Source organism: Jatropha curcas, chromosome 11 (assembly GCF_041381405.1).
Source record: "Jatropha curcas cultivar XTBG-Jc1 chromosome 11, XTBG_Jcur_1.0, whole genome shotgun sequence".
NCBI lineage: Eukaryota > Viridiplantae > Streptophyta > Magnoliopsida > Malpighiales > Euphorbiaceae > Jatropha > Jatropha curcas.
Genome location: NC_143161.1, coordinates 15,891,492 through 15,906,718, shown reverse-complemented (window position 1 = coordinate 15,906,718; position 15,227 = coordinate 15,891,492).

The window sequence follows — 15,227 nt, the reverse complement described above, 5'->3', positions numbered from 1 at the left end:
ATCATGCTTTGAAAATTCATTGATAACATAATCATTAATTTCCAAAGTAAGGTTTACTAAAATAATATGATCTCATTTGTTTAATTCAAATACTTTGAAAGTAATAAGACGATTATAAATACAAATATGTTAATTCTTTAGTTAAGGCTCGTACTAATACAGAATGAACATAAGCAGATTTGATCGTGGCCTATGTTAGCGCCACCCCCATCACACAATCGTGGCCTATGAAAGCACCACCCCCATCACACAATCGTGGCCTATGAAAGCACCACCGTGGCCTATGAAAGCACCACCCCCATCACACAAATAAGTGCGTCCGCCTATTTATAAGGGCTGATAACCCTAGCATATGATCATAGCTTCACATAACAAAATAAATCTCATCATACCACATTTCAATCATGCATAGTAGAGCCCAAATCAAAATCATTCTTTCACAAAAGCAATAATTCTTAATCAAAACCTCTTCATTACTTAATACCCATCATTTCAAATTTCTCAACTTACAACTTACAAAAATTACCACATTCTTCAAAGGAAATATTGAAAATATATATATAGATATATATACTTAATATAGGAAAATTTCTCATAAATTCCTTTTCTTTTAAAACTTTCTTAACATCATAATGAAATTTATCATAAGAAACTTCTTATCATATAAAATCATACTTATGTCATACTTATACTATACAAAAAATAATAATTTGGTAAGCCTTACCACCCTAGAGTGGTTTGGCCTCTTAATGAAAACCAAGGGGAGGAATTTCCTTCTCCAACCAAGCATACTAACATAACTCTTATGCACCAAGGTATCCATTTCTATCCTCATCATGCATTATCTAAACTAATTCCACACTTTATCCCAAAATTTCCAACAATTTTTCCCATTTATATCCATTTAAACATATCCACAATACCACTTTTCAACCTTATATCTTATTTTTGTCAAATCAATCCTCAAACATACAAATAATCAAGAGAACCTTATCACACATGATTCATACATACATTTATCCAAATAAACCTATGAGTCAAGGCATAGGAAATTTTCAGCATTAAAATATCCTCGACCTTTGCTGTATTTTTAAGACATAACTTGAGTTATAGGTCTCCAAATTGAATGAAATTAGATTCATTAGAAAGCTAAGATAAAATGCTACAAATGTTATGAAGGGATCACAGCCCAGATCAATGCGTAAGGTGGTAAACAGAAGCTAGGAACACAGACCAATAGTCCAGACCCGATTTAGCAGAACTAAGTCCAATGTTTATTGAATTCCTACTTAACCAAACACTCAAATTAAACTAATCCAGAACCATGAAAGTCTAAAGACACAGGGAAACAACTTTCATGAAGATCTGAGAACCAAATCTTGTCATTATAGTGGTCAAAATGGGCACTCAATTCAGTGATGCATGTGGCCCGACATAACAGAGTCAGTTTAGGTATTTCAGACATAAGTTGAGCTATGTATCTCCAAATTGGACCCAAGAGGATGGGTTGGAAAGCTAAGAAGTATACCTACAACTTTCATGAAGGACTCAGACACAAATGGAAAATAGAAATGGTCGAAAACTAGTCCTTAATCTCACCCAATAACTCTTTTTCCAAAATTCAGCTTACTTTAACCATGAAAAAAACATGAACAACAAAGATACAAGGTAGAGATTTCTACCACATACTAAATACTCATCAAACATCACCCAAGAGCATGTTATTGCAACCAAAGTTCAACAAATCAATCATTTCATACAAAATCCCAAAATACATGTATGATAGCATAAATGCACAAAATCAAAAATTCAAGTAAGGTAAATGTGTTTATGAACACTAACCTTAAAAATAAGCTTTAGCAAGCTTAAATTAAAGCTTTCTAAGCTCTAACTTTGCCTTTACTCCATGGTAGAGGTTTCCCCAACCTTTGGCTTAAGTAGAGAATCTCCAAATTTCTTGAAACTAATCACCACAAATCACTTCTCAAGCTTAATTCTCTAAGATTAATTACTTAAATCAAGTTGGGTGGGTTTAATTTGGTGGATTTAACAAGTAAGAAGTGAAGAAAAACAAAGAAGAGAAGAAGAAGAGGAAGTGGCGTTGAAGAGAAGAAGAAGAAGAGAAAAAGTGGTTGCTCAATAATTGAAGTTGACCTTATAAAGTGATCAAAGGGTATTTTGGTCTTTTTCCCATAATTGGATGGCTAAGATTAAGCTCATCTAATGGCCAAAAATATTATCCAATTCAATTCCTTCACAATATTATTTATCTCCACAAATTTCTCAAATTACTCCATAAAAATTATTCCTCAAATTTCCTTAATTAATAAAGCATCATAATTCACTATTCACTAATTATCTAAATTCTCCAAAAATATTCATTACTTACTTTCTACCCATAAAAATCATGCATACATACTCCAAAAATATTAAAGAAAATATAAAACATATATAGTAATTTTTCCGGACCAAAATAATACCAACTCCCGGACTGGTAATACTATTCACAGACCGGTGGTACTATTCATAGACTGGTAAATCACTACCCATTCATAGTTAATCATACTCAATATCTTCCTCGGATCTAAATAAAATATTATCCCCCTTTCTGTAGCACCATTCATGACCCGATAAAATAATATTATTTTAAGATTCGAAAATTTTGGGGCGTTACAGTGCATGACCAAAAAGAATATTTTGTGTTCTTTTTAATGTTTTTATGAGGTGATATGTCATGAATGCGCACAACATCACGTCATAATTCGTTTCAATGATATGATTCAATCATTGGGTGCATACAACCCTAAAGGATAGGTTCTATAGGCTATGACACAAATAGAGAATAGGCTTATAAAGGGACCCTTGAACCTTGAGCATGGATATACCTAACCACATGTGAAACAAAGAGTTTCGTGTGGGTCTAACAGTACGCATACTCATGGGCCACCCCCAAAAGGATTAGGGATGGTTTGCGGTAACAGGGAGGACGCTTTGGCTGTCCGTCGACATAATCAAAGAGACCTGCCGATCAGCGCTACTTGCTATCCAGACTCAGAAGTTTGAACAGAGAGAGAAGAAATTCATTTGAAATTCGTTTTTTATGCAATGGAGAAAAAGATTCTCAATTCGTGCAAATAAATACACAAATTTAAATGATTTAAAGTAAAATTCAATTAGGTCCAAATTCTCCTTATTAAGCATTCTTAAAGAAAGAACACTTAATTTTTGCTAGGGTACCCTGCAAAACAAAGCATAGTAAAATAATACCCTGAGAAGGGCAGGTTAGTTTACACAACAATCGTAGTCCACTTTATGTAAAATGATTATATATTCCCCAGCAGAGTCGCCAAACTGTGAACCCCTCCCCCGAAAACACAGGCATATAAATGCATATGACTAAGGGCAGAAATGCACGTGAATGTGTGAGTCGCCACCTTGTTTAATTATTTTAGGGTAAACTAGGAAAAAACCCTAAGTGACTCCAATTTTTAATTAACCTAATTGCTAGATTAACTATCCTAATGTTTAAGGCATGGTCTACGAACCCGATGTGGATCCCGAGACTATGTCATGATGATTAACTAACCTATGAATGAATGCTTTGCAAGGAAGATGATGTAATTGGACCAATGAAAATGTTTATGTGATTTCGACTTGCCGCCTGGGGTTAAATCCCGAACATGCCTACGTACTTCCATTTGAATGGAAGATCAAAGTCAACGTAGTTCGATAGGCCTTTTTAAAAGGGCTTTGAATGGGTATGCTTAATGCATGAGTGTGTGTATGCTTTGTGCATTTTGTTTAGGCATTTTGCCAAAGAATTGATTGATTTGATTTAGGCATTTGTTGCCACAAATGTTGGTTTAAGGCTTTTAGCCAAAAAGATTAATTTAGGCAATTGTTGCCAAAATTGATGTGATTTAGGCGATTGTCGCCAAAATTGGTTATTTTAAAGGCTTTTAGCCAAAATGAATTGATTTAGGCAATTAGTTTGCCAAAAGTGTTTGATTGGGCGATTGTCGCCAAAATTGGTTGGTTTTAAGGCTTTTAGCCAAAAGATTGATTAATTAAAGGCTTTTGCCAAGACTTTGTTTTAAGCGATTTGTCGCTAAAAAAGATTAATCTCACTTATAAGCAATTTGTTTGCCAAAAGAGATCAATTGAATTGCAATGTAGGCAATTTATTGCCAAGAAAACGTGTTTAATTAAGGCTACTTAGTCACAATTATTGATTAATTAGACTTAAGCCGGACTGTTCGAAATAAAGGCACTTACACCATAGTTATCAATTAACTAGGTTTTAGCCAATATTGTCGGATTTAGGCTCTAATACCACGATTATTAATTAACCGGGCATTTAGCCTAAACTTATTTAATTGAGGCAGTTCATTTGCCTAATGATGACGTGAATGCATTTATGCAGTTGTAGAATTAGGAGTAGAAGAGAAGCATACATGAAGTGCTAAAATTAAATAGGCAGAGTTTCGTTTATGTACCTGATTTAATCGACGGTCGCTTCTTAGCTTCAGCTTGAAAAACTCCGAGTTAAGCTCCTCGTTTGGGGAATATTAATTAATTTAATTCAATTTAAGTAACCAAATTATCACAACAACACAATAATAAAAGCCTATGCTAAATACAAAAAAGCAGTAAAGAATCGCAAGGAGTGTAAGGGAGAAGGAGCGCCCGTCAACACAGACTGAGTGAGTAAAAACGGAGTGCCGGGGCGTATTTATAGGCAAAAATCAGTCTGGAGGGCGGCCGCTGCCGCCGGGGCCGGCGGCATCCGCCGCCGTGTCCGGCGGTCGCCTCCGTGTCCGGCGGCCGCCGCCGCCGTGGCTGTCGAGTTTGCTAATTTTTGTTCCGGAGGCTTTTCCGGGAGTTCCGGACCTCCAAAAAATATTCCGGGATCAGTTCTGCGATCCTTGTAATTTTCCAGACGTTTCAAGTACATATTGGCATACTTCCGGTGAACTTTCCGAATGGCCTCCGGTCCGGCCGGACTGTTTGCAGTCCGGGAAAACTGGCTCTTTGAGCCTCAAAATTTGGGTATTCACAGGCCCGAGCAAGGAAGGGTCCGCATCTACCAGGGAAGCACTAAAATGAATCCCTGTCAACACTATGAACTCAAAGGGAGTTCGTGTCCACTCCCCAACCGACGTGTGGAATGTGTCAGTGGTATCCCACCAACACTCTACCAAAGCCCTCCATAAGCCATGGTAGGCACTATCAATCTCCATCATGACAAAATGATCCAGAACAAAAGGGGATACCTGATCCTGAACCACCGGATACCTCTGAAAGATGTGTCGAATGATACTTAGATCCTCTAGCCACCCTCTAAAACAGACGGTCGCCTAAAATAGGCACCATAGTGCAAAAGTGTTATATGCAGCAGAACTAGCAAATCATGTAGGAAGACAGCAAGAAAGCAGGCTAATCACAGAATAACCAAACTCGAAACAGGGTCTTTAGACCAACTACCATGGTATCTTGGCCATCAACAGGATTTCTAGACTAACTACAAGATAATCAACCTTAAAATAGGATTTTCAAACCAAGATCAAATTAGAAACAAGGGTGTCCAGATCGTCAATAGGGTATTTAGGACAATAACTAGGGTTTCCAAACCAACTATTGGGGTTTTCAGACAAGCAACAGGGTATCCATACCAACTATAGGGTAATCAGCCTTAGAACAGGGTTTTCAAACCAACTCCAGACAAGAAACATGGTTTCCAAACCAACTACAGGATAATCAGCCTCGAAATAGGGTTTTTAGACTAAGTTCAGACAAGCAACAATATCTAGAACAACTACATGGCAATCAACCTCAAAATAAGGTTTTTAGACCAAGATCAGATTAGAAACAAGGGTGTCTAGAGTCAACAGGGTATTTAGGCCAATAACCAGGGTTTTTAGACCAATATAAGATAAGATAAGAAACAGGGTTTTAGGTCGTCAACAAGGTTTCCAGACCAACTATATAGTAATTAGACTTAAAATAGGATTTTCAAACCAAATCTAAACCAACTATAGAATACTTAGATTAGAAACAGGATTTTCAACAGGGTTACGGAGGTTACAACTTTGATCATAGCTGAAACCCAGACCAAGTTCAGACAAAAGACTAGTTTTTCCAACAACTAATGGTAACAGTAATTCTCAGACAATTAGACTCCTATCAGGATTGGCAATAGGGTTTAAGGAGGTTACAGCTTTGACTAGAGCTGAATGCAGGCAACCAAGGCAAAAGACCAGTTTTCCTAACAAATAGGGGTAAAAGAGTATTTCTTAGAAAATTAGACTCCTATCAAGACTTCCAACAGGGTTTAAGGAGGTTACAACTTCGACTGGAGCTAAAAATAGGCCACCAAGGTCAAAGACCGATTTTCCCAATAACTAGGGGTAAAACAATAATTCTTAAACAATCAGACTCCTGCTAGGACTACCAATAGGTTCTCCTGCTAGGACTACCAATAGGTTCTGAGGAGGTTACAGCTTCGATCGAAGTTGAAAATAGGCCACCAAGGCAAGAGACCAGTTTTCTTGACAGCTATGGGTAAAATAGTAATTATCAGACAACCAGACTCTTGTCTGGATTGCCACCATGGCCTAAGGAGGTTACAGCTTCGATAAGAGCTGAAAATAGGCCTCAGGGCAAAAGACCAGTTTTCCCATCAACCGGGGGTAAAACGGTAACTTTCAGTCATCAGACTCCTGTCAAGATTACCCATAGAGTCTAAGGAGGTCACATGGGCTTTTCAAGATCAGCCGAATCAGATCAACTCTGAAAAATATTCTCGAAATTAGACGAGATTTTCATAAGATGTTCCAGACATTACCACGATTAGCCAACTATGGTTTTCAGGCTCAGATTCCATTCAGAATTGCTGAAATTGGGGTCTGAAAGCTCGGACCTTTTTCAGCTTCGATCTTTCAGAGGGGACAAACTGTTGCTATGATTTCAACATCGGATTCTAGGAAATTCCACTAGTTAGTTCCAATGGCGTGAGAATCAGTTGGATTGGATTTTTTTAGGCCTTAAACGGATTCCCGAAGGCCAAAAACCCCAGAATCAAGGTGCAGGGGCATGATAGTAATTTGCCCTGATTGGTGCCTGATAGGTGTTAATTTTATAGTGTTTTTAATATAGTCTTTATTAGATTTTTAGTAAATTTTAGCACTTTGATTTGCTTTTAAATTCATTTTTAGTATAATTTTGTTCAGAGCTTCCTTGAATCATAACCCGCTTGATCTGAGAGAAATTTGCAGGGTTTTGGCACAGAAAAGGGCATTACAAGGCAAAATACTCAGCCTCCAGCACACCCAGCCCGTGCTAAGTAGCACAACCATGCTAAAAAACTAAGGAAATTAAGGAGAGTCAGGAGTGAGCACGCCTTGAGGCATGCTAGAAGGCACGGCCGTGCCCAGAAGAAACTCAGGGCGTGCCAGCCTAACACGCCTATGATAAACTCTAGCTGGGGAGGACAGGGACAAGCACACCTAGCCTGTACTATATGGCATGCCCGTGCCACAGAGATTCATCAGGGTGTGCTTGCCTAGCACACCATGTGCTCCACCAGCCAAACTTCCAAACTTAAGCACGCCCCAGCCGTGTATCATAGCACGCCCGTGCTTCGAAGGCAGAACTAGCGTGAACTAAAGACGCAAATCAATCTTTTCCTCACATGGGCCCACCTCGGAGAGTTTCCTAAACGTACTAAACAAGACCTAGACCTATTTTGGAAGAGAAAGGAGTTCCAATTAAGAAGAAATCCAAGGCCTAAACAGTCATGATCTCCTATAGAAGATTTTGCACTAAATAAAGATTCTATTTCCTAAACGGAGTCAGATTTGCCTTCAGGAGCTCTATATAAAGAGGGGAACTTTTCATTATTGGATATCTCGTTTTTAGTCTGTTTTTTGCATAATTCTCTCTCTCTAAAAGATACCAAGCATCCAAGATTTGTGCCAAGATTCAAGGAAGCCATCCACATAGCTGTGATCTAGTTTTATCTCTAAACTCTTAATCTTGTTTTCTTTTTCATTATTATTACTGATTATGAAGATTGATTCAAGTTTTACTGAGTTTTATTTAATTACTATGTCCAGCTAAACTCTTATACTAGGGATTTGATGTAACTTAATTCGATTCCAATTTATAATATTAGATTTGTTTTTCATTGTTCTTGTTATAATTTATTATTGTGCTTAAAGCTTCCAGGCAGAATTTTTCCCCTGGATTGAATTATTTCAATAATCACTATCGGAAGAAGGGTTCTTGACATGAAAAAGATAATAAATTACTTGAGAATAATAACTTGACGCGGAAGCTATATGGTTTGACTCAAGGGGGGTTTTCATTAGTTAATGATCTTAGGTTATGAACTCATAAACAACCATAAAACTCAAAGATTTAATTTATGTTTGATTTCACTATTGGAAGATAGGTAATTAGACTAGATTAGAATAGCTAACAATACATTGGAAGAGCTTTTTAGTAATTCTAGGGTTGTTTCTCCTACTTGAACAATTAAAATTGATTAATGAACTAGTAGAATAAGTTGGATAGAATTAAGTAAAATCAAATTCCCTAGTAGTTTAAATCCCTGATTTCTTTTCACCTAAATTTTGTGCTTGATCTCTTTCTGCTTTTACTTTCAAATTTATTTTCCTTATAGCAATTCTCTCTTATTATCGTTTAAATAATAATAGGTTAACATAATTTTGGTACTTGATATACAATCCCTGTGGATACGATACTCTCTTACTCTATATTACTTGTTGCGATTTCGTACACTTACGAAAATCACTGTCAGTGCCAACCTGCCCCTCGGATACACCAATTAAGTCCCATTCAATACCGTTACAGGGCCTGTCAAGCACCTCAATCGATACCAAACTAGACGTCCTTGGTACTAATTTTAAGGAGATCCGCACTGCTGTGAAAACGCCTGGCAGCCTCTTGGCCTATAAAAGGCACACTCCTTCCTCATTTTTCACACCTCTTGTTGCTTGATCGAGTGCTTCTCAAGCATTAATGACTCTATCTCCCCCTCGTAAAGGATTCTAAGGCAATATAGTCCGACCTTGCTATTTTTCATTAATTGACTTAAGGCCCGACTTGGTTCTCAAAAGTCGATCCTTTCGACTTTGACTCACACTTTGGTCTTCCTCAGACCAAAGCTACTAGTTAATTAATTTATTATTAATTAATTTAAGAATTAATTATAATCGATTAATTAACAATATTATAAGACTATAATAGGGTCCTAGTACCCATGCATTGCTTAATTGGAGGAAGACTCGACCTCTTTGGTCGTTTACCACCATGGAGCTTCTCAATCGTACACTTGCACCACCCGATCTTGAAACCTCGCGTCCTAGGGTATAAACACTAAACTCGACCTTTGTCAATTATGCTCGATCTATCCGGCACCTTATCAACTGCCAAGCTTGGTTCGTCCGACACCTTATCAAATACCAAGCCTGGTTCGTACGGCAAAACTGATAAAACCAGTTTTCAACTAAAGTCTGACCCTTCCGGTAAAATTGATAGAACCAGTTTTCAACTAAAGCCTGGTCCGCCCAACACCGCTGAAGCCTACTCTAAGAGTGGCACTTCCAAACCCTACCATCCTAATCGATGGTAGAACTTCATGCGCCCTGATCCTTATACAAACGAGGTACGAAAGCATACCTATGGATTTTAGCCTAGGTAGCAGGCCCTCGACCAAATTGATTGGTCGGGATCTAGGGGAATGTGTCCCATGATCTAGAATCCTCGATAAATGAGGCTAGAGTTGGGCTCCCCTCCGAATTACACATTTTCAATTATTTATGCTTTTAATGCTTTGTCTATATTCCTGATATTGCCATGCATTATAAGTATGATCATGCACCTTATAACTGTCATCCACACAAATAAATATTTTGAATTCTCGATTATAACCCAAATTGTTGATTCATAGAAAAAGAAGTCGAAAATCTAGTCCCCGAACCCAATGATTAGGCTAGTGCATTTTATCCTTGTGGGAAACTAAAATGGAATCAAACACGAGGTGAGGCGACTCTAAACACACCACACACCAAAGCACTCCATAGAGCCAACCTGACATCACTTAAGTGCTACACCGAGCCATAATGAAACAAAAAAGGAACCACAAGGAGTTCCTACCAGTTCCATGACGAACCGACCATTGGGCCCATCTGGTTAGACTCCATCCTTCAGATCTTTCCCATGGCCGTTGGAAGGGGCCTCACAGCGTCACCTATCTATAATTGTTATGTTACTTAGCTGTAGGTGCCCTTTCTTTTTGGGGTCGTGGGATTGTTCCCTAATGCCTTCGTTGCTGATGATCCTTCATTTCCCACTTGGTTGTATAGTATCCCTTGAGGTAAGGTCCATTGGCATTTCTCTCGTGCGACTCTCCTATACTACTTGATAGCCAATAAATGTTTCCTCTAGGACCTTATGAGTACAAACAGTTGTGATCTTTTGTTTCAGCTCAAGTTTCAATAGGCTACTGACATATGTAACTCTTGGATCCTCAGGTGTTCCTAGGTTAATTTCCATCTAGAGATCTTAGACCCTAGTAAGAATATCATGTTTAGAGATGTTGGTTCTTCCCAAAAGATCACTTCAACTCCATTAACATCCAAGAACTCCTCTGTCATTAACCTGTCAAAAAGTTACTATAAATAAGATTTAAGTCAGTAGCTGCAACTGCTAACACCTTCTCGTTGGTATATGGTTTCTTAATCATGGAGCTCTATCACATCAGGCTCCTACCTTAGCCTTTTATAAGGCACGATGGCTAATGATGGTGTTGAATTGACTTCAGAAATATCTGTTGAGGTATGATCCTCTAAAACTTTAATAACCACATACTCAGTCAGATTTAAGGCGCCACCTTCCTTAGAAGAAAAATCTTCTTCAACTTCAACTGCTTCCCTTCGAGTCCACCCCCTTCTGATACAATGGATTGGACTAAAATCCGCATCATACAATTGTGGCTCTAGGCATTGGAGTTATCTTGAAAAGGTTTAGGATCTGCCCACACAACTTCTGCATCATCACCTTTCCAAAATAATAGACTTAAATGCAAGGAGGACGACACACACCAGTTGACAGAATCCAGTCCTGTCCTAATAACACATTATAACCAGCAGTGGACCTAACAACAAAGAAGGCTGACAAAGATGTTTAACTACTAATGATAATCTCTATTGGTAGTACTCCCATGGTTTTTGACATATTAGCAGTAAAAGTGGACACTGAAATGTTGGTGGCTGTAAGATCTTCCTTTGTCCTCCCAATAGCTAAGAGTGTTTTGAATGGTATTATATTTAACGCTACTCCATTGTCTACAAGAACCCTTGAAATGAGTTTCCCATCAATGTGTGCAGTTACATATAATGGCCTGATATGTTGAGTCATTCTTTCTACAGGCTTCTCAAGCACTACTCATTTTGGTTCTCCAAGCTTAGAACATTGAACAGTCACTCCACTACATATCTTTAGTTTGTCAAAATCTGGCTCTTCCTGAGGTACTCATGTCTCCCTTAGAAACTTCTAGAACTCCAGTGGTAAGACTATTCATGTAACTGCACAACTAGAAGGCAAAGGTACACCTTTAAATGAAAAGTTACCTTCTGAAATCTATTTCTCTGAAGAACTTCCTTAGGATTCTACATCATCATATGTGGCTTTATGCCTGGACTTATTTTTCTCATTCCCTCAGTTGGAACTAGCTAAAGTTGCCTTCTACCACTTCTCCAAGGCTCTTTTCCTTTGCAACCTCCTCTTCTGAGTTCGAGTCAGAAGCTGAGGAAACTACAGATGTCGCACCACCATCCACTTCTTTCTTGGTTCAATAGGTGGAGGAACAACAAATCTTGCTTGGTTCCTTTGGAACTTTGGCTCAGATCTAACCACCTTTGTCTTTGCAGGAAAGCGGTCAATAGATGGACCAACTCTCCTTGGAAACTTCTGCTGCCAACGTTGCTGTGGCTGGTCAGGTGTCTTTGAGAACTTTTGATGAACCCATAGCTTTTTCAACTGATCAATGATACTCCTCAGATCTATTTCCACAACATTGAAGGATGCCATAGGTGGAAAAGGATCCTCATCAATCAACATCTCCTCTTTGTCAAGGAACCTCAAGACTCCTTTATTAATGCGATCCTGAAGTGCATTCCTGAAACTCCAACATCTATTAATATTATGGTTCCAAGAGTCATAGTACTTATAATATTGTTTTCCCTTCATCTCCTCTTTGTTTGACAATTATGACTAGATGGAAGAGATACAAACTTTTCCTTCAGCAAGAAATCGAAGATCTCCTGAGTCTTAGACCCATCAAAGGTGAAATTGAGTCTCTAAACTGGAGTTCTTCGTCTCAGATGTTGTCTTTAGTAGCGCTCCTAACTTTAGACACACACAAGAACCCGAGTTCACCAAGTTAGCCACAACCATTTCCTAATGAAGCTCCTAATAATAAGTTCTCACTGAGCTTCTCTTCCACTATGATTCTTCTTTCAACAGCTCTTCATATTCTGCTACTTTAGCTGCCAGCTCATAGAAATCTCTAAACCCATCCCTTGGAATTTCTTCCTCAGCTTGAAGTCCAAGCCTCTCTAAGCCATCTTGACAAACTCATGTTCAAGTAAGAACACCTTACACCTGTTCCTCAGCTTCTTAAACATTGTAATACATGACTTAGCCATTTCTTAACTTCTCTGCGTCAACCTGAATAACTCGACAATAAAAACCTCTGGCTTAGCTTTAGAGGACTGGATATGGAAGAGACGCACCATCTCATACCATGAAATGACTGAGTTTCTCAAAAGTGTTGAATACCTGGTGAAAGCTGTATTTGTTTAAGGAGTTAGGAAACAATCGCAACTTATAGTTAGCAACATTCTTGAAATTGGTGAGTTCACCACATCAGATGGTGAATCTGGTTATATGCTCCACGGTCAATTGTCCATCTTCTCCAGAGAATAATGTGAAGTCTGGAATTTTGCACCCCCTAGCATAAGTGTAACATCCTACTGAATCGAATCGTTGCATATACATGAGTCGAGTCGGGTCGAACTAGAAACCAGTTAACGCTAGAGTGGGGTAAAATGGGATGTACCATAAATAAGTAAAAGAAGTGGACTTACTTGAATGAAACAAAAAGATCAAAGTATAAGGAGTAGGACTTACTTGCACTAAAATAGAAAGTTTAGGTATTAAAATGTAACATATGGAAAATTTAGGTACCATTTGGTAATTTTTAACACACAATCAAAGATATATTTGGACTACACGAGACTTCCATTTCAGTTTGCTTTCTTCATTTTCTTCATCTTCATCTTCAACGTCTTCTTCTTCATCTCCATCTTCCTCTTCATCTCCTCTTATCTTTCTCTTCATCTCCTTCCTTTCTCCATCACTTTTCATGTGATTTAAACACTAAATTCAACCTAGAACTCTATCCAAGTAAGTGGCCTTTCTTAAATTTCATACTTTTGTGATATTTTAGATGATTTATAAGAGTTATGATGTATAGGAGAGGGGAGCTCAAAGTTGGAGGAAAAGGAAGCTAAGAAGAAGATTTAAAGCTCTTTTGGTTGAAGGTTTGATATCTCTTTTAGTTTTTCACATTTTCTTGCATGAACACTTCTGTAGTGTGTGGATAATGCAAAGATATCTTGCTGAATGTTGAATTAGAGGTCTGTAAATGGTGATAAAGCATGGGATGAATTGAATGAATGAAGTAGACATTGAATTCATGCTAAACCAGGTTTGTTGGACCACTGACCAGTAACTTCACCCTGATTTTGACTCTGTTTAACGATGGAATTAGGAAGTGGTATAGAAGAGTTTTTTGTTCCTCTATGTTTTATCTGTCCATGAGTTTTTGAATCACCTAATTGGGAGTTATAAATTGAGAGATATGACCAAAATAGTACAGACTGTGCAGGCTAGAAATCAACAGTCTGGATGGACTGGAAGTTGCTCATTTCGGTAAATATTTGACTACCTTACCAACGTAATTAAGAGATGTGGTAGAAGAAAAATTTGTACCCTAATGTGTTAGCTAACCATAGAATTCAGAATCACTTAAATTGGAGTTATAAATTGAGATCTGTGACCAAAATAGTATAACCTGTGCAGGCTGGAACCCAACAGCAGGGCAGACTGACAGTTGCTACTTGAGCTCAATGTTTGACTACCTTACCAACGTAATTAAGAGATGTGGTAGAAGACAAATTTGTAGCCTAATGTTTTATCTAATCATAGAATGTAGAATCACCTAAATTGGAGGTATAAATTGAGAGATATGACCACAATAGTATAAACTGGGCAGGCTGGAAACCAAAGCAGGGCAAACTGGCAGTTGCTACTTGAGCTCAATATGTGACTACCTTGCCAAAGTAATTAAGAGATGTGATAGAAGAAAAATTTGTACCTTAAGATGTTAGCTAACCATAGAATTTAGAATAACCTAAATTGGACATATACAGAAAGAGTTATGCTAGGATTTGTGAAACATGTACAGGCTGCCTGGCAGATTTCAAGAACACATTAGAAATGATGTTGGAATGCATATGTAGATTCATTCACCCTAAAATTATTACTGCATTTTACCTTCTAAGTGAACTTAAATTCAAACTAAGAATTTCCTTAATCTGAATGGTAAAATTTAGTTACATAAATATTAGTAAGAATTGCATCGCGGGTGCAATAGCTAGAGTATTTCCATGCAAGTTACTTTATACGTTATCAATGGTATGCATTATTCCTCATTAGATATTTTCTAAATAATTCTTGTATTATCACAATACACATAATATGCTCCATTAAGGTTAGGCAGAAACCACGTAGATAAGACTATGTCGCGACATAGGATAGCAGATCTGCGCCCCATACAGTTTGGTACTCCAGCTACAAGCTGTTGAGTGGATATGATTTATATACGGGCCATAATAGCCCAGCCATACAGTATTCATCCAGTTTCATACAGTTCTTCTTATCACTTTGGTTTCACTATAACCTTATGGAGCCATGCAGTTATTATACGATGGTTAATAAAAGTTGCAAAATTTATACAGCATCATGAACAGCAGGTAAAATCATGAAAGTATAATGATATGTGTGCTTATATGTTTATTGTTTTATTTCTTATTAAATTGAGATATCCACTGAGCATTATTTGCTCAGCGAGTTATTTA